Source organism: Bicyclus anynana, chromosome 16 (genome assembly GCF_947172395.1).
Source record: "Bicyclus anynana chromosome 16, ilBicAnyn1.1, whole genome shotgun sequence".
In the NCBI taxonomy this organism is placed as follows: domain Eukaryota; kingdom Metazoa; phylum Arthropoda; class Insecta; order Lepidoptera; family Nymphalidae; genus Bicyclus; species Bicyclus anynana.
The window spans coordinates 2,006,003-2,030,863 of NC_069098.1; the positions used below are offsets into that span (position 1 = coordinate 2,006,003).

The following is a 24,861-nucleotide window of genomic DNA, read 5'->3' on the forward strand; positions in this document are numbered from 1 at the left end:
GCTTTCATGTCGCAGTTGTCATGCAATCAGTCATGGCGACAAAGTGCGGTTAGAATCGCGGTTCCAAGTTTATCGCCTTTTACATTTAGGTGAGTTGTTACGCAAGGAACTTAAGTTAAATAATTACTTATTGGTATATTTTATTTATATATTTTTTTTTAATATCACGTGTCTCAAACGGTGAAGTAAAAACATCGGGAGGAAACCTGCACACCTTGAGAATTTTCTTAATTCTCTAAGTATGTGAAGTCTGCCAATCCGCATTGGACCAGCGTGGTGAACTAAGGCCTAACCCTCTCATTCTGAGTGGAGACTCGTGCTCAACAGTGAGCCGAATTTGGTTTGTCATGATGATGATGATGATGATGATACTTTTATTCTCTTTGACTAGAAACCTCTTGACTGTGATCACACCTGACGTTAAGTGACGATGTAAGCTGGCTAACTTGGAAGAGGTACAACTAATTAATTTAATAAATATATGTATTGTATAGTATTTTTTATTCTAGCGGTACACCACGGGAACCCTTTTGAAATTATTGTATTTCAAATGTAAACAAGTTGTCAAAGAAAACCCAGTCAAAAGCGAGATGATGAAATTGTATCCGCGATCTTCTTTGATTTATTAGGGGCAACGTTTTTTGAGTTTGTTTGTTTATTGGATGAGCAATCAATGCTTGTAAACAATTGAATGAAAGGGTTGATTAATGGCGGAGTTGACGTTTGGAGGATTTGTCTCACTTTCATTTGAAATGAATTGTTCGTGATGGATGGAAAGGATTTCATCTGTCGGAACAGGATGAAATTAAATTACGAAAGATTTTATAGTGATAATTATTATCATCATCATCATTATCAACCCATATTCGGCTCACTGCTGAGCTCAGGTCTCCTCTCAGAATGTGAGGGGTTAGGCCAATAGTCCACCACGCTGGCCCAATGCGGATTGGCAGACATCACACACGCAGAGAATTAAGACAATTCTCTGGTATGCAGGTTTCTTCACGATGTTTTCCTTCACCATTTGAGATACATGATATTTAATTTCTTAAAATGCACACAACTGAAAAGTTGGAGGTGCATGCCCCGGACCGGATTCGAACCCACACCCTGCGGAATCAGAGGCAGAGTTCATATCCATTGGGCTATCACGACTCTCGATAATTATTATACATATCGAGAGCCGTGATAGCCCAATCGATATAACCTCTGCTTCTGATAATTATTATAGCCTATTTGGTATAGAACCGCCTTCAAAGCGATCATTTGATCATTTGATTGACAAAGACATAGGTACGATGTTATTTTTCGCTTTTTAGATTATTGCTACTTTGAAGTCGATTATTTTTTTTTGTTAAAAAGATTTAATTTTTCTGTTATTAACATCGTTCACTTATTTTAGCTTTTTTGACTACCGAGAAAGATTTGCTTAAATGGTTCGGTAAAGTAGAGAGTATGATCGAAAGAAGATTAATAATAGTTATTTATTTGGTAAATAGATATGTTGGAAGGGATAGGCCAAGGCGAACGTTTCTAGACCAAATGCAGGACATTCTTAATAAAATCCCGAACTACTAAATTAAAATATTATCTTCAGCTTTTCAGCTTTATCGTAGGTACATAAAGTTGCTATTTTTAGGATAAAGCTACTTTAAAGCTGACATACTTTATTTAAAGCTTACCAGTCAATAAAAGTATCTAAATTAAATAATAAAGTAAATTTAAAAAACTACAGTAAAGAGAGAAAAATGCACAGATATGGTGACATGGTTCCATGCTGACTACTATCCCTAAAAATGCTTTAATCGAACATTATCGCCAGCGTCATATTGTCTTCAGGATAATAAATCAAAAGGATAAATTGCCCCATTGTTTCAGTATAATTTCCCAACCTAGTTTTATGAACAACGAATGGTAAATGCGGCCTTGAAAATGGGTAAGTCTAGAACTATAATATGAAATGCGTCGAGGTTTACTTTTTTTTTTAAATTCTTTACAAGTTAGCCCTTGACTACAATCTCACCTGATGGTAGGTGAAGATGCAGTCTAAGATGGAAGCGGGCTAATTTGTTAGGAGAAGGATGAAAATCCACACACCTTTTGGTTTCTTTGGTGTTTATTTGGCTAAATCGCTTGGCGGTTCTGTCTTTGTCGGTAGGGTGGTAACTAACCGCGGCCGAAGCCTCCCACCAGCTAGACCTGGACCGATTAAAAAAATCTCAATCGGCCCTGCTGGGGATCAGACCCAGGACCTCCGTTTTGTAAATCCACCGCGCATACCATTGCGCCACGGAGGCCGTCAAAAATCCTAATAGTTTACATGCTAATCAACCTTAAAATTTAAACTATAAAAGCCTACACAATACCTAACTTGCTTTAAGTTCTAATCTCTAGAAGAAACTTTTCTAAATAATGATATTTTAGAACTAAGACCATCGATCAAGTAGCACTTAGAACCGTCAGACTTCGATCATTGGAAGAAATAACTCTCACCCGGAAGCAATTCATCGAGTCTTGCTTACTTGCCTTCAGAACATTACAGTAACTTTACCTAATATTTACTTGGTTGGTCCGATTCGCACTGGTGTGATTAATTGACTGGGCAAAACTGGGTCTGTGGGTTGAGGGTTGTTTGTAGTAGTTTTGGTCTTAACCTTGCATTGTATAAGAAATAAATTTCCCAATCAGCGTGCTATTTTTATTTAAAACTTGCATACCCGATAGACATTTTTCTATTTCAAAATTGGCCTACAATTTTTAATTTACTTAAAAAATACTTAATACAATAAGAATATAGGTTGGAGAAAAACGGGGTTGACATCAGAAGCGGCTGTGTGCAAAACAAAATTATTGAATGAAAGTCTGTCAGGTCAGCTATTCCCATTAAGAATGCTACAAATAAACCCTATGAACGATGTTTGTAGGGTTAAAGGCACTTTTGACTGTTAACAAACACTCCCCTTTTTCACTCGAGTCACTCTTCCCGCCTATCCCATAACAACCCAGGATTATTATCCAACAAAGGATAAATAAATATCTTTTTATTAAGAATTTTTTAGGGCCCTAATGCAAACTATTCAAATCCCATTGTTATGTTAAGCCTCGGTAATTCAAACTTCGCGCCATCGATATCAGTATTGCACACGATTTCATGTACACAGCTTACAAAAGGCTGTGCATTATCGTTTATAAAATTAATTGGAGCTACTGTTCGTAACGAAATGACAGTTGCTATCAAAATGTATCAATCCAATGCATCACGTTAAACAAACATGGAACTAAAACCGCAAAACATCATTAACAACGAGAGCAGCAGCACTTCAAGGTAAGTATGTCTACTTCTTGTAAAAACATAGTTATCAACAAACATCCAGCATGGAGTTTGAATTTCGAGTGTAGCCGGGCTTTTGGGGTTGACGTTTTTGGCCACGCGTAGCCTACCTTGCGCACACTACACAGGCTGTGATACAGGTCACCACAAAGATTGAACACAAGATGCGTAATGCGTACATCTTCGTACAAATCTAAGTTTGTGTGGTTTACTGTACATTTAAATAAGAATTTATGATTTTCTTTGCATACTTTCATCATTATTTCACATAAAATCAAATTAAAATGCTATTAAACGTATATGTAATTGCCAAGTGTATGTATAAGTAACGTATTCTTACATATAAGGATATCTCTGTTGAAAAGGCGCTATATTTACTGGATTCGTGAACAAACATCATTAATCTCTTTAATCCTCTCTCTCAATTAAATGGTTCATTTTATTTTATTAATTATACAAAATATAAGTAACTAGACGATATTTAGATTATTAAGAAATAATAAATAATTTCTATCAATTTTACAGCTTGTTTTTATAGGTGGGATAATAAAATAACTAATTAGTGATAAAAATTGCTCATCTTTTCAATATAACTTCAGTTTTATTTATAGTAAAGGGATTAGTTCGCAACGTCAGCGAATAGTAAGCAGGTCAGATGAATCGCTTCCCTAAGTGTTTGTTGATGGAATTCGGTGAAAGGATCGGAGTGGCTCGTGATGGATTGTGTTATTTTTATTCAAATCACTAACTTGAAAATACTTCTTTTTTTGCAAACTATAGAAGAAAAATCATAGTTTACTTTTTTTTACACAATATTCTGACTAGCTCTTTATATCACAGTTAGTAGGAAATCGAATTTACGATCCAATTTTTTAGAAAAAAATACTTTAATACTGCGATTTTACTTGATGTTAAGTAACAATATATAATCTGATAGTATCACCGTGAACAAATTTTGGAGATTATATATTTATAGAAGGTTATAGAAGAATTTGAATTTGAAATTTGAGTCCGTGATAGCCCAGTGGATATGACCTCTGACTCCGTTTCCAGAAGATGTGGGTTCGAATCCAGTCTGGGGCATGCATCTCCAACTTTTAAGTTGTGTGCATTTTTAGAAATTAAATATCTCGTATCTCAAACGGTTAAGGAAAACATCGTGAAGAAACCTGCATACCAGAGAATTTTCTTAATTCTCTGAGTGTGTGAAGTCTGCCAATCCGCATTGGGCCAGCGAGGTGGTCTATTAGCCTAACCCCTCTCATTCTGACAGGAGTCTCGAGCTCAGCAGTGAGCCGAATATGGGTTGATAACGATAGAAGAATTTAAAAAAAGTCCTAAAATTTGAGCGCTACCAATAATACGTTAGAAGTTCATCAGATACATAGATACATACAATTTAAAAATTTCACTTGTCAGATACATAAACATATTGGGTACACAAACCTGAGGCGGGTAGAACATTCTTTAGTCGTATTTAAATCCCGGAATACATCTTATTAACGTAAGTAAGAGCACAGCTGTTGATCACCCTAAGCTTTCCACTTGACGGATTGCTTAAGATTAACAACTGCTTCTTTATCTTGAGACCCGTTTATATAACGTCGAAACGATATATTTGATTTGTAAAATAAAATTTAAATTCAATTTAATTTAAGGTGTAGTACTCGTATTAATTGTTTTTTGTTTTTAAAATTCAGTAATGAATTAATTTCTATTTTATAAGCATATAAATAACTATTTTAAAATGTTTCGCTCTATTTTATAAGATAAAGTCACACAAAGTCCTGTATAACATCACAAACGATTGAATGTTATATTAGTGTTTTACGGAATGTATGCTGGTACCATCTATTTGTAAAGATTTGAAGTAGTACGCTTACAAAGCAAGTAGTTTTAAGATAGTAAGGAAAATGATAATAAAATAAAGAAAATAAAAGATATAAATACTATGTATGAGATACGATGGTTTTACAGTGTTAAAAAAAATATAACTAGATTTTAATAATTAGTTAAGTAGGAGTTAAAATATCTTAGAATGCCCAATTTATCTGTAAAATGGCGCATTTTATTTGTCAAGATAAGTGGAAATAATAATGATTTATAAATTATAAAGAGGGATTTAGAGCTTGGTCCTGTAAAATAGGCTGATAATAATAATTATATAAAAGTAGCACCTCTATTGACATTACAAAATGAACATTTCGACTTTGACATCTTTTTGACATCAAATCAAATTCTTATACTTTTGTATACAAGCACTTTTTAAACGTCAAGTTTATTACAGTGACTCGACTACCGGTTCGGAAGGCATCTATCAAGTCATCTAATTGGGGCAAGCAGCCGAGTGATGTACACACGCTCGTCACAACACCCTTTGTGTTTTCTCTCAGTCGGAACGACATTATTTACACGGGCCCCGGTTGCGAAAACACAAAACCCCTTGTTTTGCTGGCGCGGCATTTCAAAGGGACAAATTGTCAGCTATACGCAACGTAATTAACGATGAGATTAAAATGTATGCTTTTGCTCAGCTTCGTTCCGAATTGGTTGTTTGAGCTGCGAATTAGGGTATTTGCTTAGGGAATTGTTCGCAATTATTTTTTTTCCAATTCAAATCTATACTAATATTATTAAGTTTGTTTGATTGAACGCGCTAATCTCAGGAATACTGGTCTGATTTGAAAAATTCTTTCAGTGTTAGAAAGCTTATTTTAACCCTGTATTCCTACGGGAACGGGAACCACGCGGGTGAAACCGCGGAGGCGTAGCGTAGAGGGATAGCTTATGTTCATCAGGGATAATGTCGGATTCTAATCATCATCATCCATCATCATCATCATCATCATCATCATCATCATCATCATCATCATTTAAAGCCGATGAACGTCCAATGTTGGACATAGGCCTCTTGCATGGACTTCCAAACAAAACAATCTCGAGCTGCCACAATCCAGCAGCTCCCTCGATTGCCTCGCTTATGTTGGTCGAACTCTAATGATGAAAGAATATTTCAAATCGGTCCAGTTGTTTCAGATCCAATTCAATGCAAGCAAAAAATGTTTATAATTATAATTTTTGTTTATATAAGATGTAAATACAAATATTTATTTATATTATTCTTTGTTGCAGGCGGCGTTCGCAAATAGAGTGACTAAATAAGACTTGACCATAAGGTAAGTAACTAATTCCATATTTTTAAAAAATAAAACACCATACAATTCGAAAATGTATTTGAAAAGCATAAAAATATGTTGCATACGAAGAACTTTTGCTAGAAACTATTTCTTTAAGTACCGCGAACTGAAAACTAAAAACTAAAAACTACTGTTCGCTCGTAACTGAGCTGCAAACGAGTAAAACAATGGTGCCGCACAAAAATAGTCCACTAAAAACACCACCGATACGTATTCGATGAAAAATCCAATATTTCCGATTCTCCCACACAGTCCTCTATATTTTTATAATGCATTCAACGAAGGGTAGGTTTTACAAAAGCAAGGATACATTTTTACTACTTTTTTGTTTTACCCATAAGCATTATGTGGGTTAGGCAACGATATTTTGTACTAAAGATATGTTACGTGTCAACAAAATCACCGCAAAAAGTGATCCGAATTTAGCTACACCATCAGTGGAGGTTTTTTTAAATAAAAACATTTTATGTTTTCATACAAAGTAATTCAAATAATTCCGACTATTCATGTAACACACGCTTATAACTATGCTTGCATTTAAAAAAATAAGTTTGGCTACGTCATAATTATAAGGATGAGTATATGAGACACATTTTAGGATCTATTTGCAAAAAAAAAAATATTTACTCCGAAAAAAATAATTTTAGAACACAAATATTCTTTTAGCATTTTTAATTATTTTTCGGTAAAGAATATAACCCCGAGTTGTGGAAAATACTCCCCAGCATCCTGTATACTAAATAGTAGAGACTACTATACAATATTATATTCTACTATTATTATAATACAGTAGTATTTCTCTATAAAAGCGTGAGGTTGACACAGAACGCAATCTATTCTGATGTTGTATTCTCCGCAGTAGGTATTTCTCTGCGCGGGATGAAATGAAAGCATTTCTTTTCATCTACGACGAAGTAACAAAGGTGCTCAAGCAATCTCTCGTGCCGACTTTCAGATCAATCTTTTACAATAACTTCCCTTGTCACATTGTTATATCTCATCTAGAATATGGAGGTAAAATTCTAAGGCTATGTTTACATTGATTCAGAATCGAAAGGTAGGCTTCCTTTCGATTCTGAATCAATGTAAACATAGCCATGTTTTTACACGTTAGAAATATTAAACTTTATGAATATCTGAAATTATTAATGAAAATTTATGTTTTAGAATTTCTGTTTGTCAGTGTAAACTACGTTATAATAAACTAGCTGATGCTGCGCGGTTTTACTTGCATGGTTCCCGTTCCCATAGGAATACGGGAATAAATATATAGCCTGCCTCGATAAATGGGCTATCTAACACTGAAATAATTTTTCAAATCGGTATAGTAATTCCTGAGATAAGCGCGATTGTCTGTTTGGTGGCAAACAGAATAATAGCTGCATTTAAGGTTCGGAGAGCCAGGTTGATCCTTTGCGCAAAAAATGAGCCAGTCCCTCTGTCACCATGCAATATTCGAAATATGTTTGAATTTTTAGAAACGCCAAGTATCATAGCTATCTGTAGCGACTTTACCACCAGTTAGGAAGTAGATTTTCACGTAATCAACATCAATGAACATCATAATATACGAGTATATAACTCAAAGGTGACTGACTGACATAGTGATCTATCAACGCACGGCTTAAACCACGAACAGATCGGGCTGAAATTTGATATGCAGGTAGATGTTATAACGTAGGCATCCGCTTAGAAATGATTTTGATCAATTCCACCCCCAAGCGGATAAAATAGATAGGGGTTAAAAGTTTGTATAGAATGTCCTTCATTTTTAGAATTACAGTTTTAAAAATTTGTTCATAAATCATAAAAAATAAGAAATATAATGTGATTCCAGAATTTTTAAAATTGAAGTGGTGAAATAAGGGATGAAAGTTTACATTGAATTCCACGCGGACGAAGCCGCGGGCGTCCGCTAGTATATAAAAACAATTTGAACAATACGCCAGTGTGAATAGACCCTAAGTTCCAGCACATCCACTGGGCGTAAAACGTGACGATCAACAAGCTGCCTCCCCCGCATTGCTATTTATTAACAACCCTTTTAATTTATTTATATTACGCCTCTTTGGTATAGTGGTTAGTTATTGGCTTCAGCGAGGCCCTGAAAGCCTCCTAAAAGGCTCCTTTCTTCCAAAAGATTCTCAGTAGAAGCATGAAGTTTGAATATTGTCGGTGTTACGACCCCATGCTTTGGAGATTAGGTATTTTAAGTCAGTTTCGATAATAATTATCATTAATATCTTATAGTGATCCCATTTTGTGAATTTTAATATAGATTTATATAAGCTCGTGTACGGCCTACTTAAAGTGAACATGTAGCAGCATTTCTGAACAAGTGCAAAAAAAAGTTTTCTTAAAAATATATTTTAAAACTAGCGGATGCCCGCGACTTCGTTCGCGTGGAATATAGTTTTTGACAAATCATTGATTTTTCCGGGAACCATGGATTTTTCCGGGATGAAAAGTAGCCTGTGTGATAATCCAGAGTAAAATCTATTTTCATTCCAAATTTCAGCCAAATCGCTTCAGTAGCCGAAGCGTAAAAGAGGAACAAACATAATTACACACTTACACACTTTCACACTTATACAGAAACTTTCACCTTCATAATATTTGTGTTAATGTGATATTAGTGTGATCCTTCCTTTTTAATTATTTTCCGTAAAATCTGTACGTAGGTAGATTAACATTTTACATAGATGGTAGGCAAGAGTCCCGTTTTCACATCGATAGGGTTGAGCCGACGACCAGGGTATTATTGAGTCCGTCTGTTGACAAAACGTTTGAGATAGGTTTACTTAAGAGCAGAGACTATTTGGTGCCTACCTTGTGTATCAGTTCATTTCCTTTGTACTTCACAGAAACCCTGTTTTCACTCTTTGCGTTTCACAAAACTCCGTTTTTACTCAAAACTATGCCTATCTAGAGGTTCAATTATATTGATCTTCCACAACTTTTCTATTAGACGTTATAATGTTGTTAAAATTTTAAAGTAAAAGGTTAAAGTTGTAGTTAGAAAGCAAGTAAGGTTGTTGTAAATTATATTGTTTTTAATTAATTTACCTGATGGTAAGTGATGATGCAATCTAAGATGCAAGCGGGCTAACTTGTTAGGGAGGAGGATGAAAATCCAAACCCTCAGTTTCTACACGACGTCATACCGGAACGCTAAGTCACTTGACGGTGCGGCCACGGCCGACGCCTTCCACCAGCCAAAAAGATTCTTATTTTCTAAAGAAGGCAATTACTTTAAATACAAAGCTTTCTAGCTACTTCTTCGGATTCGAATTTCTAACCTGTTTTTTATATACATAGATAAATTCAAGAGGAAGGATTATTTAAAAGCATTTATAAAGAACACCAATCTATAAGACGTCTGTTAATTTTAATGATAAATGTATTTTACTTATCAAATACTAGCTGACGCAGCGCGGTTTCACCTGCATGATTCTCGTTCCCGTAAGAATATATATAAATGGGCTATCTAACACTGAAAGAATTTTACAAATCGGACTAGTAGTTCCTGAGATTAGCGCGTTCAATCAAACAAACAAGCAAACTCTTCAGCTATATAATATTAGTATAGATATATTTTTTTTATTCTTTACAAGTTAGCCCTTGACTACAATCTCACCTGATGGTAAGTGATGATGCAGTCTAAGATGAAAGCGGGCTAACTTGTTAAGAGGAGGATGAAAATCCACACCCCTTTCGGTTTCTACACGGCATCATACCGGAACGCTAAATCGCTTGGCGGTACGTCTTTGCCGGTAGGGTGGTAACTAGCCACGGCCGAAGCCTCCCACCAGCCAGACCTGGACAAATTAAGAAAATCTCAATCTGCCCAGCCGAGGATCGAACCCAGGACCTCCGTCTTGTAAATCCACCGCGCATACTACTGCGCCACGGAGGAAAAGATACAAATTCTATGAGTTGTAGAGGTGTACAGTGTATTCAAATACGAAAGGACATTTAAGAAGTTATTTTATACTTGTTTTACTTACCATCGTACTTCGTACAGCATGCCAAGGCCGGACGCAATACAATAAGGCAATACGATTTCCGATCGGTCCTCTGGAATTGTAAAATGTGATCGAAATAAATCTAGTTGTCTCACAAAACCTATTTCTTGGGGGATTTTTCCAGATTTAGCAAATTTGCGTTCCGAAATACCTGACTTCATCCAATTTCACTTTTGCGAATGTTTGAATACGTAAGCTGCATATTCATTGAGAACGGATGATTCTTCTTTTTATCTCTTTGCCGGAGAAGTAACGTTGGATTAATCGAATGATGAATCGGCTCTGGAACCGACTCGGGTTTATTTGAAACGTTAGATTTTCTGTTAGAGATTTCAATTAGCATAGGAAGAGCGGGAAGGGTTTTTAGTTTATTTATTTCTTCCTGCTTCGTTTTCGAATTTGCAAGTTTAAATAAACTGCTATGGTAAGAAGTTCTAGTGTAAATATTATGATAATATGAGTAGAAATTTCAGGAAATCCTCCTTGGGATTCGGTTTATTTCAGATGTTTTCCCTATGTCTTTCCAATAGAAAAACGTTTAACTGTGGAAATATATTTTTAGAAACAACAAAACCAAAATGTTGTACCATTGTACTTACTGAGATTAGGTATTTCTGTATCATCGGTACATATTTATCCACAATACAATACAATTTCACTGCTTTCTCTCGGTTTATTTTAGACATTACATACAATATTTAATCTTTTATTATTTTATTTTATTTATCTTAAAATATTTAAGTAGCATCATAGTCTTAGGAGGCAAGTCAGAAGCCGATTTCTTTACCGATAAAAAACTAAGAAAGTTCCCGATTTTTAGTTGACAAGTTGCAACTCTCAAGCTCATTATTCATGCTGCAAATATATTAATCTTTATTAAAAAAAGCATATGGTAGTGAAAACATTGCTGCAAATATCATCAAAATCAATTCCAAATGATTGAATACAATCTCACCTGATGATGCAATCTAAGATGGAAGAGGGCTAACTTGTTAGGGGCAGGATGAAATCCACAATCCTTTCTGTTTCTACACGACATCGTGCCGGAACGCTAAATCGCTAGCTAATTGCTATCGCTAACTAGCCAGGGCCGAAGCCTGCCACCAGCCAAAAAGCCTCCCACCAGCCGATCTGTAGGTGGTATCTACTATCGATCATAGATTGCACCTCTTCAAACCTGTCTCATTCTTCAATACCACCCTAGCTACCCTTTCTGTGCATAATCTCTATATTAGTACATGAAAACAGTAGAATCCTACGTGGGTGAAACCACACAAATAACTTCAGCAACTTATCGTAAGGGATATTATTAAAGTTGTGAGTGGAACACAAATCCTGCCCCACGCAAGTCAATATGTTTCCACAATCGCAATTTATATCTACTCCACTAACTAGTTTCAGAGTTCCAGTTGCAAGACTATTTGTGAGAGTTCCACTGCCAATAAAGCTAATTGGGAATTCAGTATTTATGAAAAGCATGGAAGTTTGAGTTCGAACCCATATTTCCAGTGAATTGCACACATTTATAAATCTGTGGGATTTTTTTATTGTTCGCAAATGGAACTATTTGATTTAAAACGGAGCGGCGGATCTAACTGAAAGGTTTTTCTGTTGAGTTTCTTTTAAAACTTTAAAAAGAAATTCTCGCAACTTTTTACTCTATTTATTACGTGATTTTTCAGTATTTTTAAAATGATTTTATAGGAGATTTTCCTGTTTTTATAACAAAAACGTTATCGACGTGATTTCATCGAACTCTACAACTTTTGTCTTTTTATCAAGCATTTTTTTTTTCAAAACACTAAACTACTGCACAGTAAAAAGAAATCTTTTTCCTTAATTGTATTTAAACGTGTTATCATAGCCCGACCAGTGTGATTTGAAGTCATATAGGCTATCCACTAAACTGACGTGGTCTGACACACTCTAGCCTTTTTTTTTATTCTTTACAAGTTAGCCCTTGACTACAATCTCATCTGATGGTAAGTGATGATGCAATCTAAGATGGAAGCGGGTTAACTTGTTAGGAGGAGGATGAAAATCCACACTCCTTTCGGTTTCTACACGACATCGTACCGGAACGCTAAATCGCTTGGCGGTACGTCTTTGCCGGTAGGGTGGTAACTAGCCACGGCCGAAGCCTCCCACCAGCCAGACCTGGACAAATTAAGAAAATCTCAATCTGCCCAGCCAGGGATCGAACCTAGGACCTCCGTCCTAAATCCACCGCGCATACCACTGCGCCACGGAGGCCGTCAAAAAAGTAATTAATCTTTGTTCTGTACTGGTATTAGGTATGTAGGTATTTTAACACAATTACTTCAACTTCGCAGTGCATTAATAATATCATTAATCCACAAAAAACTTGTATCCCATAATCGTCAGCAAACATCCATCAACCGTTCATAACTGTCGCGTTCAGTAAACAAGAGCAAAAATAGTTTCGCCCATAAAACAGAAACAAATAAAACCTTTTAAATCGGACATTGTTTAGTGTCAGCGGAATTGTGTCAATAAAAATAGGTTTTGTCGGGCCATAAATTTTTTGTCATCGTGTTGATTTTGCGGATCACCAATAAATCGCTCGGGGACAAATATTGTTTGGCGAGCGATGGACGATAAAATGTAGAATGTAACTAACTAATCATTTTGGTGAATAGTCTGGACATTATCATGGTAAGAATTAGCTACCTCATTTAAAATAACTCCCACAAAGTAGGGATTTTATTCTGTGCAATGAATTATTGATTTATAGCGATGGTTGGGTGTCGCTAATATATGTTTTGATAGATCAAGTTGAAGTCAGAAGGAGAGTGAATGAAAGATAGCGAGATGCACGGAAGAAACACACAACAAAACAGCACAGGCAAAAGTATAAAGTTCACAAGAAAGAGAAAGTACATAGAACACGAGAAACTATAGTTATTTAACAGCGAATTGTGGTTGAAAGCAACCTATTACTATAAAAAGGTCTATGAGAGTAAAGGCACGTGTCTGTGTAGCTTTTTTTTGTCTGTGTACCAGGTTTACACAGTGCAAACGCGGTGGATAAAACAGAGCGTGTTTCTTTTTCACTATGTTTCGGTATATATGACATGACGTGGAACTAAAATAACGAAAAAAATTAGAAATGTTTACACAAAAAATTTGTCAACTCTACCGTACCCGTTCTCCAATCACGTGTTAACGCAAACACGATTTACCTACCTAAAAACTGTTAGGAAACCTCCACACGAGTGGTTTTTAACCTCTAGCAAAAAATTAACCTCCGCGATTTCCTCAAAACTTAAGTCCACTTTATTATAAAAACCTTACATACAGGGTGTCTGGTAATTAATGGATAATATGCAAATATAAACATACATACATACACCACCTAATTATCTAAAACTAATTTGAATAGTTTTCCAAAAATTCCTAGGGTGACCAAGTTATATTTATTTTTCGGATTTTTCAAATTTTTCTTTCTTGAATCATTTTTTTCAATGTTGTAGCTTTTGTAAATAAGATTTTAAAGATCCGATAGGCTATATATTATCCCCGTATTCCTACGAGAACGGGTACCACGCGGGTGAAACCGCGCGGCGTCAGCTAGATTGATATAAAAATCTTTTCATCCATTATACAGGTCGTTTTTAATATGGATTTTCTACAAGAGAGACTAATTTTTTTGTCGAATTACAAAAACATATTTATAGAAAAGCGTCTATGAATGACGTCATATATGAATTATCTCAAGTGAACTATAACAATAGTATCTTATTTGAAACAAAATAATCAATTAGATAATTTCAGACTTCAACGAAAATAAATATAGAAAAAAAAGCGGTATTGAGCAAAAACAAACCACTTGGTAAATAACAATCTTGTTTATTTATCATGTGAAGAGCCTTCGCCAAAAATGTTCAAAGAGCTGAATTAACTAAACTACGGTAAGTAATTCGCAAGTTATTTTGTCCATATCGTGGACTTCTGTTGTTTTTATTATTTTTCTTTAAAGAACTGTTTCATTTTCTTTCTCCTCCACCATTCTGTTAGGATTGTCAGCCATCGTAGTGGTCTGCACCACTGCAATGTAGAAACCTGAAAAGTCGCGAATTGTCGAGAAATAATATGTACATTTGCAATAGCATTATAATACTTTAATAACAAAAATTACAAGATGGAGGTTTTGGGTTCTGGGTTGAGGTTTTCTTAATTGGTCCAGGTCTGGCTGGTGGGAAGCTTTGGCGTGTTAGTTATCACCCCACCAGCAAAGACGTACTGCGAAGACTGTACAAAGTCGTGTAGAAACGGGGTGTTGATTTTCATCCTACTCCTAATTACCCCACTTCCATCTTAGATTGCACCATCATTTGCTATCAGGTGAGATTGTAGTCTAACTTGTAGAAAATAATTAAAAAAACACTTAAATTCCTTACCCCGGCCTACCATTTATTTATTAGGAAAAAAAGAGCTCAATATTCCACAGCCCGACTCAGACTAACTGCTGGACCAAAGAGACTAAAATAACCATTACCATTTAATCGATCAATCTAACAGATGGATAGACGAAATCCAACGTAATCGCAAGGACCTTTTCCATCACCGACGGCCTGAGGGAGTTGTGTTTAGAATTCTGTACAAAAAACGTCTTGAACCAATTAAAATTATATATTTTATTTGCTAATTATAATAATACGCCCTTATGTAAAAATATATATAATGTAACACTATCACGCTCTCAGTTTTTTCAACAAATCAACAAACAATATATGGCCTAAAACCTGCAGCAAAACAGTTAAATAAGAGGAAAAAAAACATTAATTAAAATCGAGATGATACTTGTAGACTCTAAAGTATTAATTAGTAATGGACGCTAGTGCTCTTTATAAACTCAGTTGGTGTCAGACAAATCTGCCGTTTGTGAGGTTTAGCCCTAAAAGCTGCGCGTTGATTGTGCGGTTGGCATTGTTAATCCCGGCGACACTGTTGCTAGAGAAAATAAAGGGTTAGTAGTAGGTTCATTTGTAATAGCAACATTGTCGAAAGTATGAATAAATTAATACGCGCTCTTGTATTCATTTATTTATATTTTGCTCGGACTTTATTGACACTAAAGCTAACCACCGGACGAAATCTACGGTAATATCAAATATTTTTATTTAATAACGAACACTAAACTGGAAACAGTTTGGATTGGATTATTTGTACAGTAAAAATAATAAAAAAGACTTGTGAGAAGGCATCTTCTAGGCAAGGCTAGGCTAGGCTTCTTTTCATCATTGATTTCCATCAGGCATGGTTGTAGTCAAGCGCAAGCCTATACAACATAAACAAAAAAAACTTTGTAGGGAATGGACTCCAAAACGACTAGACTGGAAAATTGTTTCACCAATGAAAAACTACATTATCAGCGATTAGGTAGCGCTATTACGTACATTCTGGTATTCCGAAACTAGTGGACTCGCGAAGGGTCCGCTAGGTTAATATACTCAGAGGCACAATTATCCACCCACTCTAATATACTCGCGTCATATTATAGAGACCGGATAGTTGTGCCTCTGAGTATAAATTGGACGCAGAATAGCATACCATATTCTTGTATGCAATCCTGCGTCTATGATGTTTTAGCGCTATTTTGAAACGTTGTTTTAAGTTAGGAATTTGTCTATAACTCTCCGTGTCTCTGTGTTTCTATATGTCGCTTGCTACAATTAAACTACGTAACAATCAAACCAGAACTGATCCAAATGAAGTTGAAATCTAAATTACAAAATTTTAATCTTACATTTGATCCAACCTTACAAAGTAAGGCACGCTCATAGATCATCATCATCATCATCATTATCAGCCGATAGACGTCCACTGCTGGACATAGGCTTGCATGGACATCCAGCGGCTATCTGCAACCCGCATGATATCCTCGGTCCATCTAGTTAGTAGTTTCGGTATTTTGTTTAACCTGCCGAAGCGTATGGATGTAGTCTATATATCTGAAGCCTGCTCGGTAACCTTCTCGTTCACCTTCTCGTTCGAGAGGTTATTACACTATTGATGAGTTCCTTAACGATAAAAGTGCTTGGAGGCCATTGGATCAGCTTCCACCTTCACACAGGAAGTAAAACTATAAGAAATTGTAATTGTTATCAATTGTAAATTATAATACTGTATGACTTTTTCATTTCAAAAGAGCAACTGTTGAGTTTCTTGCCGGTATCTTCTCAGCAGAACCTGCCTTCCGAACCGGTGGTAGAATCTTTACAAATAGTCAACTGACGTGTCAAAAGTGCTTGTAAATTGAGCGTACTTGAAATAAATGAATTTTGATTTGATTTGATTTGAGAGTAGTCGTCAAACCTACGAGCGAGACGCTTACGGATGTCCTCATATAATTCGAAATTTATTCGTGTTTTACTGCACTAACAAACTAAGTCGCATTGTTAACTCAGTAGCAACGGCCGAACATAATACATCATTAAAATAGACATTGCAACGTCACTGCACTTTACAATTCAGTTAGCGTGCCCAAAGACAAATATAGCGCTAGTGAGGTTTCAACTGAAAGCTACGCGTTGATTGCGCGGTTGCCATTGTTAATCCTGCTACGGTGTTGCTAGAGAATAGAAGGCCCTACACGTATATTTTGGTAGTTGGCTGCATTGACATGCACATCCGTCTGCACTTTTGACAAGTGAAGACGAGTGGACTGCGTACACTGAAGTTAAAATAACTTCCCCCTGTCTCAATTTGCATAAACATCTGCCTATTATTCGACCCGTTATAGGGCCAGGCTATGATATTTTTTTAAGGGATATAATTATTGTAATCATGTATATTATGTACGTAATAAGGTAGATTTTATTAATGTCAGACAATTGGCTAGGACAACAGCTTGGACTGACGACTGTCTTCGGTAACATAACTTTTTGATGAAATTAAATGAACTGTTATTTTGTAACCGACTCTCAAAAAGTAGTAGGTTACCAATAATAATGTTTGACTGTTTGTTACTTTTAAACAATTATGAATTTCCAGCTATTATAGGCACTTTGGCCAAATTTGTATAAGACGAAAACGTCACCTGTGGAATCTCTATTCAAACACTAAAGTTCATATATTCTAAGGTTCCAGCAAAAACAATATGAATTCCTTAATAACCAAGGCTACAAATCGACGCAAGAACCTTCTGGTTACGAAGTAAAGTAATCATTATTTCACCAGAAAGTCATAAATTATAATTATGTTAGCTGTTAACATCTGAATAACGTTCTTCATAAAACAAAATTAAATAACTAAACACGAATAAACAACAGAGAAAAATATTAACCCTCCAACAGTGTTATATTAAGTCTGAAAAGAGAACGCACGCACAAACAATAAATATCATCACTACAATCCAATACCAGATGAATAACACAGGCGTATAACGCAGGTGAATAAACATCCCCATATTTTATTACCTTGCGTAAATTTACATTCGCCCTTTTACGTTATATAATGGACTGTTTACACGTTACCAGAAAATGAGTCAAGTGAAATCTATCTAGTACAAGTACACTTCTTCTATAAGGCCTTGTCCTGTAGTGGGTCGTGTCGTTTATGGTCAAATAATAATAGTAGTAGGATTTAAGAAATAAGATCCAAAAAATGCCAATGTCAGTTGGTCTAAGTAATTATTTCAGAATCTTAAGTGTGAAGTATCTTTTCATACAACAACTTTGAGAAGTACTTATGGCAGTGACACTTATATTGTACCTATATAATATATATAGTCTGGTTTCGTGCGGTGTAACTTATGTTGGACGATTTTTTTTACTAAGAATAACTAATATGAAGAGACTGTAAGGTATTAGTAGGTATTAATATTAGTACGAGTAGAATGGTCCACGTTCAGTATAACACAAGTATTAAATTATTATAAAAAAGATGGCTTATCGCGGAGCGTACGTCATTGGAGAGATGCATCATTGGCAGATAACTGAGAAATAGTTTCAGTGTTCAAAAGTATGACTATTTCTGCCTTTTATTAAGAAGCATAGAAATTATACAATCGCCACTTTTAGTGCCGTTAACAATATTATCATTATCATAACTTAGTACAGCTTTCAACCAGAACTCTACTGGATAAATGTAAACTAGCGTGTATATTTACTTCCGCCCTTTTACGTGAATTTTTAGGTTCAATACAAACAGGATTGTCGCTTTATTTCCCATCACACTGTTTTATGTCAACAATGTTTCAATTTTCTGACAGATACCTGGCAATTTTCGGCACAGGTACTTTCACTTGACGGCGTGGCATAAAAAAGTAATGTAAGCAATAAAAATTGAATAAGTTCGTGTATGCATGAATAGGCTCCTCGGTCATACTTTTATACTTGCGAGCTGATTTAACTGATTTTGGTAGAATTTCTCTCTATTTTAAGACACGCTACTTTAAGGTGTGATGGTGAATGAATGAATGAATTAATTAATTAATTAAATTTACTTTATTGTACACCTAAATGAATAATAACAAGCAAGAAATTAACTTAAAAACTAATGTACAATTGGCGGCCTTATCGCTATTGAGCGATCTCTCAGACAAACAATCGAAAAAGAGAAAATAAATACAAGGACTAATGAATAATGACGGATGTAAACATAAAAAGTGCTGTTAATTATTAGATTTAAAAGAAAATTAATATGAAAAACACGCAATTAGATTACATATAAATTAATTACCCATTGTTAATTATTTAAATTACCATTAAAAATCAGTAGTTATTGTGAAAATCGCTGACAAATATACAGTAGAATCATCTTCCGTCGGTTAAAATATGATAAAATAAAATTGGAAAATTTGAATACCTCTCGAAGGTCATGAAATTATCTACAATAAAGACTTTTATTCCAGAAATTATTTTTATCATCATACTCGTATGTGAGCCGGATCAAAGAAAATTGTTTGTTTTTATTCCAATAAAAACATTCGGATTTCCATGTCCCAATTTTCCCACCACCAATTATCACAAACAAACAAAGCTAAGAACACTCTAGATCAAGTCACCAATATTCTCTTTCACTGCGCTTTCATTTAAGACCCCACTCGAGTATATTTGTAGATGTTGGTTCTTCCCCACTTTCTCTCCCCAGAACTTTTGAACGACTAGACCGATTTTCATCAAACATGTCTAAGAACACTCGCACATAAGTTACCTACTTACTTCAAACCAAATTATAAAAAAGGTTAAACAAGAAACTAAATTAAAATCGCTTTTCTGTCCAGGAGCAATAGGGTCATAGACAGACAGACAGGTCAAACTTATAACACCTCTTCTTTTGCGTTGGGGGTTAAAAATTAGTAAAAAGAGGTTCTCTTCTACTAGTAACAGGCCATTAAAGTTAATTCTCCAGTAATTTTATTTAATAAATGCTGTGCTGAAAATCTACAGTTTGCGCCCGCCTTTCACAATTGGCTCACAACCATAAGATGAAGATATAAAGTGCTCCGAGCGCCACTCTGCCAATACGTGCCAAAAATATCTCTCCTTACTAACATAATATCTTAATGTTGCTCGGTAATAAATAAACTGCGCTTGGCAGTTAACCTTTTTAATAGACTTATGACACAGAAAGAGGCTTTATGTTCGTCCTATTTTGTATCGAGTTTATTTCTGTTTGCGAAAACATTGTTCATAGTTCTGTGGCATAAAAATTCCTTTCAAAATACGATATACGAAGTTTATATTCAATTGCCAGTTCACGCTTAAAAGAGCTGTCTGATATTTAGTCATGAAGCAGCACTGCGCAAACGCTGAGCTATTAGTGAGCTTATTTGTAAGGATTGTGTAATCTGTACTAATATTACAAAGAGGTAAAGTTTGTAAGGGCGTAATATCTGGATCTACGATTTTGATAATTCTTTTACCAATAGAATGCTACGTTCTTTGCGAATGTAATAGGCTATATTTTATCCCCATATTCGGAAACGGCAAGAGCTCGAGAGCAAAACTGCAGGATGTCTGCTAGTGTCACATAGTCTGATATGTCATAGACTGACTCAGGATACGAACCCAGTTCCAAAGACACTAAACTAACCAATTGCCTAACGAGTCAGTGAATGTAGGTCACCAAACTTTAATTCCGAGGAGAAGAAAAAGTAATAAGTCCTAACAAAAGATTATCACGCTAGTTAATTAACTGGAGACTTGCTCAAAAAGTCCTCGTTTCAGCTTATTCCGCTGCTTGGAATTTTTGGCCAGCGTAGACTGTTGACTTATTTACAAAACACAGTTAATTAACACCCGCTTTTGTGTCGACTGAAGTGTCCTCTTTTAAATATTCCGTGTAAGATTTTCCCGGAAAGTATACTTAAGCAAACAATACCAACTAATTTGGTGTCCTGATGAGGCACTTTTTGCTATTTTTTGATACAGTAAAAAATAAAATTTAAATAAGAAAATGTACATCCACATCGGTAGCAAAAATTTCACGTAACCTACCTGTGAAAATTAATTAACTCGTAATTCATTTATGTTTTTGATAGGTTGATAACTTTAGAAGTAGGTAATCTTATTAATTTCAATATTTTTTTTATCGTGCTTGATATTTAAGTCCTATTATAGCTATCAGGTTAACGTAAAACATAAACTAAAAATAGGTAACTATTTTTTCAAAAAAATTAACACTTGAATAAGTTCTCTACTGATACGATATAAAAATACTTACGAAACCGACGGAAATCGAACCCAGGTATCTCTGGCTATCGTGGCTATAGCGTCTTTGCAAGAAATACAGCATTTAAATGGGGACATCAACTGGCAATCAACGATTCCCTTTCCCCACAGGCGAAGTCTTTGAATAAGTAACAACAGCCTTAATTCTCAGGTTTCAAGAGCTCCTTTATGACTATATCACACTCCCATTCTCCTTTCAAAATAAGGCAGAATGTTTCAGAAAGTATTTTCATCGTTAACAACCCTTAAACTCTCACTCTTGAGCACCTCCTCTCAGAATGAAAGGGATTAGGCCCTATTCCACCACGCCGGCCCAATGTGGATTGACAGTCTTCACACACATAGAGAATTAAAAAAAATCTCAGATATGTAGGTTTCCTCGATGTTTTTCCTTCACCGTTCCAGACACGTGATACTTTATTTTTTTAAATACACTTAACTGAAAAGGTGGTGCATGCCCCGCACCGGATTTGAATCTACGCCCTCCAAATCGAAGGCAGAGGTCATATCCACTTGGCTATCACGTCTACAGCGTCGAAAGTATTTTATTTGAGGTTAAAAAAGAAATAAATTTGCGTACCATACGCCTGTACGTTAAAAACGCGTGTTTTTCTATGGAGGTCGAAAAATGTTATTTTAAAGCGTCCGCATTGTTACGGGGAGTTTTTAAGTGACATTTCAGTCCAGTTTTCACAGTAAATAAAAAGTGTATTGAGGGAAGTCGGCTTTTCAAATGCAAAGTTCCCCAATAAAATAGCCTTTTTTATATTTTGGTTAGAAATACAGATTATTGCTAAATTATCATCTTAGCCTTACCGCCTATAAGGCTACATTCGCTAGGAACACTACTTAAAATGCTGCCCTGAAAAAAAAATTTTTTATATTCATTACATGTTAGCCCTTGACTACAATCTCACCTGATGGTCAGTGATGATGCAATCTAAGATAGAAGCGGGCTAACTTGTTAGGAGGAGGATGAAAATCCACACCCCTTTCGGTTTCTACATGTCATCGTACTGGAACGCTAAATCACTTGGCGGTAAGTCTTTGTCGGTAGGGTGGTAACTAGCCACGGCCGAAGCCTCCCACCAGCCAGACCTGGACCAATTAAGAAAATCTCAATCGGCCCAGCCGGGGATTGGACCCAGAACCTCCGTCTTGTAAATCCACCGCGCACACCACCGCGCCACGGAGGCACGGGAGTAAATAGGCACATCATCAGACCTTCAAATCAAACACAAACTTTAGTCATAAAATTACTACCACATAATAATATTATACTCGTACATATATCTAAATGTATATTTTTGACACAAAAACCGGAAAAAACATTATTTTAGGATAAAAGTAACCTATGTCACTGTAAGGATATTTCCCTGTGTCCACGCAAAAATCACGTCAATCCATTGATCTATAGCTGCTCCAAATAAGGACTTACCAACAAATAAGCCTTTTTATTTTTAGCCGACTTCCGAAACGGAAGTTTTTCAGTTAAGATTATCTACACCGATTTCTCCTAATTCAGGTCGCAATTTGGGCACTTAAATAATTGTGATACTTACTCCTTAGCTCTTTCGCTGCGGCACTGATTTTTCTTTTTTTTTTGGTGCGGTACGAGGTTCTTTGAACTCATACTAAAACTTTATGTAGTATGGTACGAGGTCAATCGACCTCGTAACTCTTGAACACACTTGACATACGAGGTCAATTGACCTCGTTCTGGTACCGCAGCGAACGTGTTAATCCTGATGCTGCAGTCATCATCATAAATATCAGCCTATTATAACAGCCAACTACAGGGATTCCCTTCTTAGGAAAACAAATATGGAACTTGGACCCGCTACGCTGCTTCAGTGCGGGTTGGCAGGCTAAGATGATAAAGTTTAACTCTTTTACGATCAATATGCTACTATGGTAAGATAATGCTCCGGACTAACCACGTGTTCTCTGAGGCTCGGAGATATAACACCACAACTTCCCCAATCTAACTTAAACTAACTTAACTTAGTTTAGCCAAAATCCTAATCTAACTTAACTTAGTTTAGTAAAAATTTCCTAAAAGAAAGAAAAGATCAGTTTAAAGTTAGTCATTAACGGTCAATTATTCTCACGTTTCTGCTGCGCAAACGGCAGCATAGACGTTTCATAAGTCAAGCCGTTAAGCACGCAGTGACCAATACTCGATCAGTTATAGTCGTGGGTGCTGCAGAAACGTGAGAATAATTGATCGTCAATGGCGTGCATTACACGACTACACCCAGGACTCTACCCCAGGACTTCGAGATTTTTTGCCACATAGGCTAAGCACTGTACCAACAGGGATGAGACAGAGGCTTAGTAGTGCTACTAAAAATTAAATAAATAAAAATTTTAATAAAAAAAATTCAACCTTCCAACTCAAAAAATAACTTTAACTAAAAAGCAAAAAATAACATCCTACCTATGTGCTACCTTCTGATCAGTTTGAAGGCGGTGCTAAGCCAGTGATGTTTTAATTAAATACGTTTAAACTACAAAATTTCTGTGGTTATTCCAGAAACAGCTTTAATTGATGATGGAGGATTGAGGATGGATTTGGACCAACTCCAAACCTTCATAAAGTTGTAGTGGTTTAAAATACCTTATGGAAACACTAACAAACGTACGTCAATTTCTCCAAGATGCCATCATTAGATCCTGACATGAAAAAAATGGGACCACCCTGGAATCAAACCCTTCAAAACAAAAAAAGAATTTTCAAAATCGGTCTACAAATGGCGGAATTATCGCTGGACATACAAAAAAAAAAAAAAACATACATACAGCCGAACGTAGAACCTCCTCCTTTTTGGAAGTCGGTTAAAAACTCAAGTATTGCTGTAAAACTTTTACTTTATAACTAAAAAACCTTTTGAGTAGAACTACAGCTGTCAATCGAACAAAAGTAGTATTTTTACGCGCTCCAACTGCTTTTTTAAATATTTTTTACATGACGCCAACGTTGACACGAGCTGTTTTTAGAGCCTTTACCATTTCAATGGGTACAGCTCAAAGTGCTTTTTTGGGCTTAATCGGGCTTGCGTGTATGCATAACGGAAAAATAACTATTTAATGTTGAAATTTTAGTAAAACTCCACATACGTTGCGTTATTTTGTAATTATTGTTTTATGAGCTGTGATAGCCCAGTGGATATGACCTCTGCCTCCGATTCCAGAGGGTGTGAATTCGAATCCGGTCCGGGGCATGCACCTCCAACTATACAGTTGTGTGCATTTTAAGAAATTTTATATCACGTGTCTCAATCGGTGAAGGAAAACATCGTGAGGAAACCTGCATACCAGAGAATTATCTTAATTCTCTGCGTGTGTGAAGTCTACCAATCCGCATTGGGCCAGCGTGGTGGACTATTGGCCTAACCCCTCTCATTCTGAGAGGAGACTCGAGCTCAGCAGTGAGCCGAATATGGGTTGATGACGAATATGCGATAGCGTGAGTCTCTTATTCATCTATTTATCTTTTTCTGTCTAACACTAAACTAAAGATATAGAGAGATGAGGTAAATTTCAAAACTCTCTGAGTCACGGAGTTATAACACCACCTCGAACGAACTACCTAACTTCGAGAATTT

At 35.8% G+C, this 24,861-nt stretch overlaps 1 protein-coding gene across 2 annotated transcripts in view; it reads left to right on the plus strand.

Moving 5' to 3' along the window:
• LOC112052546 (connectin) overlaps positions 1–24,861 on the plus strand; it is a 311,702-nt gene that overhangs the window by 125,458 nt on the left and 161,383 nt on the right. For both annotated transcript variants that reach the window (XM_052886048.1, XM_052886049.1), the window contains one exon: positions 6,464–6,507. The gene's annotated coding sequence lies outside the window, so the exon portion shown is untranslated. The remainder of the gene's footprint in view (positions 1–6,463; positions 6,508–24,861) is intronic.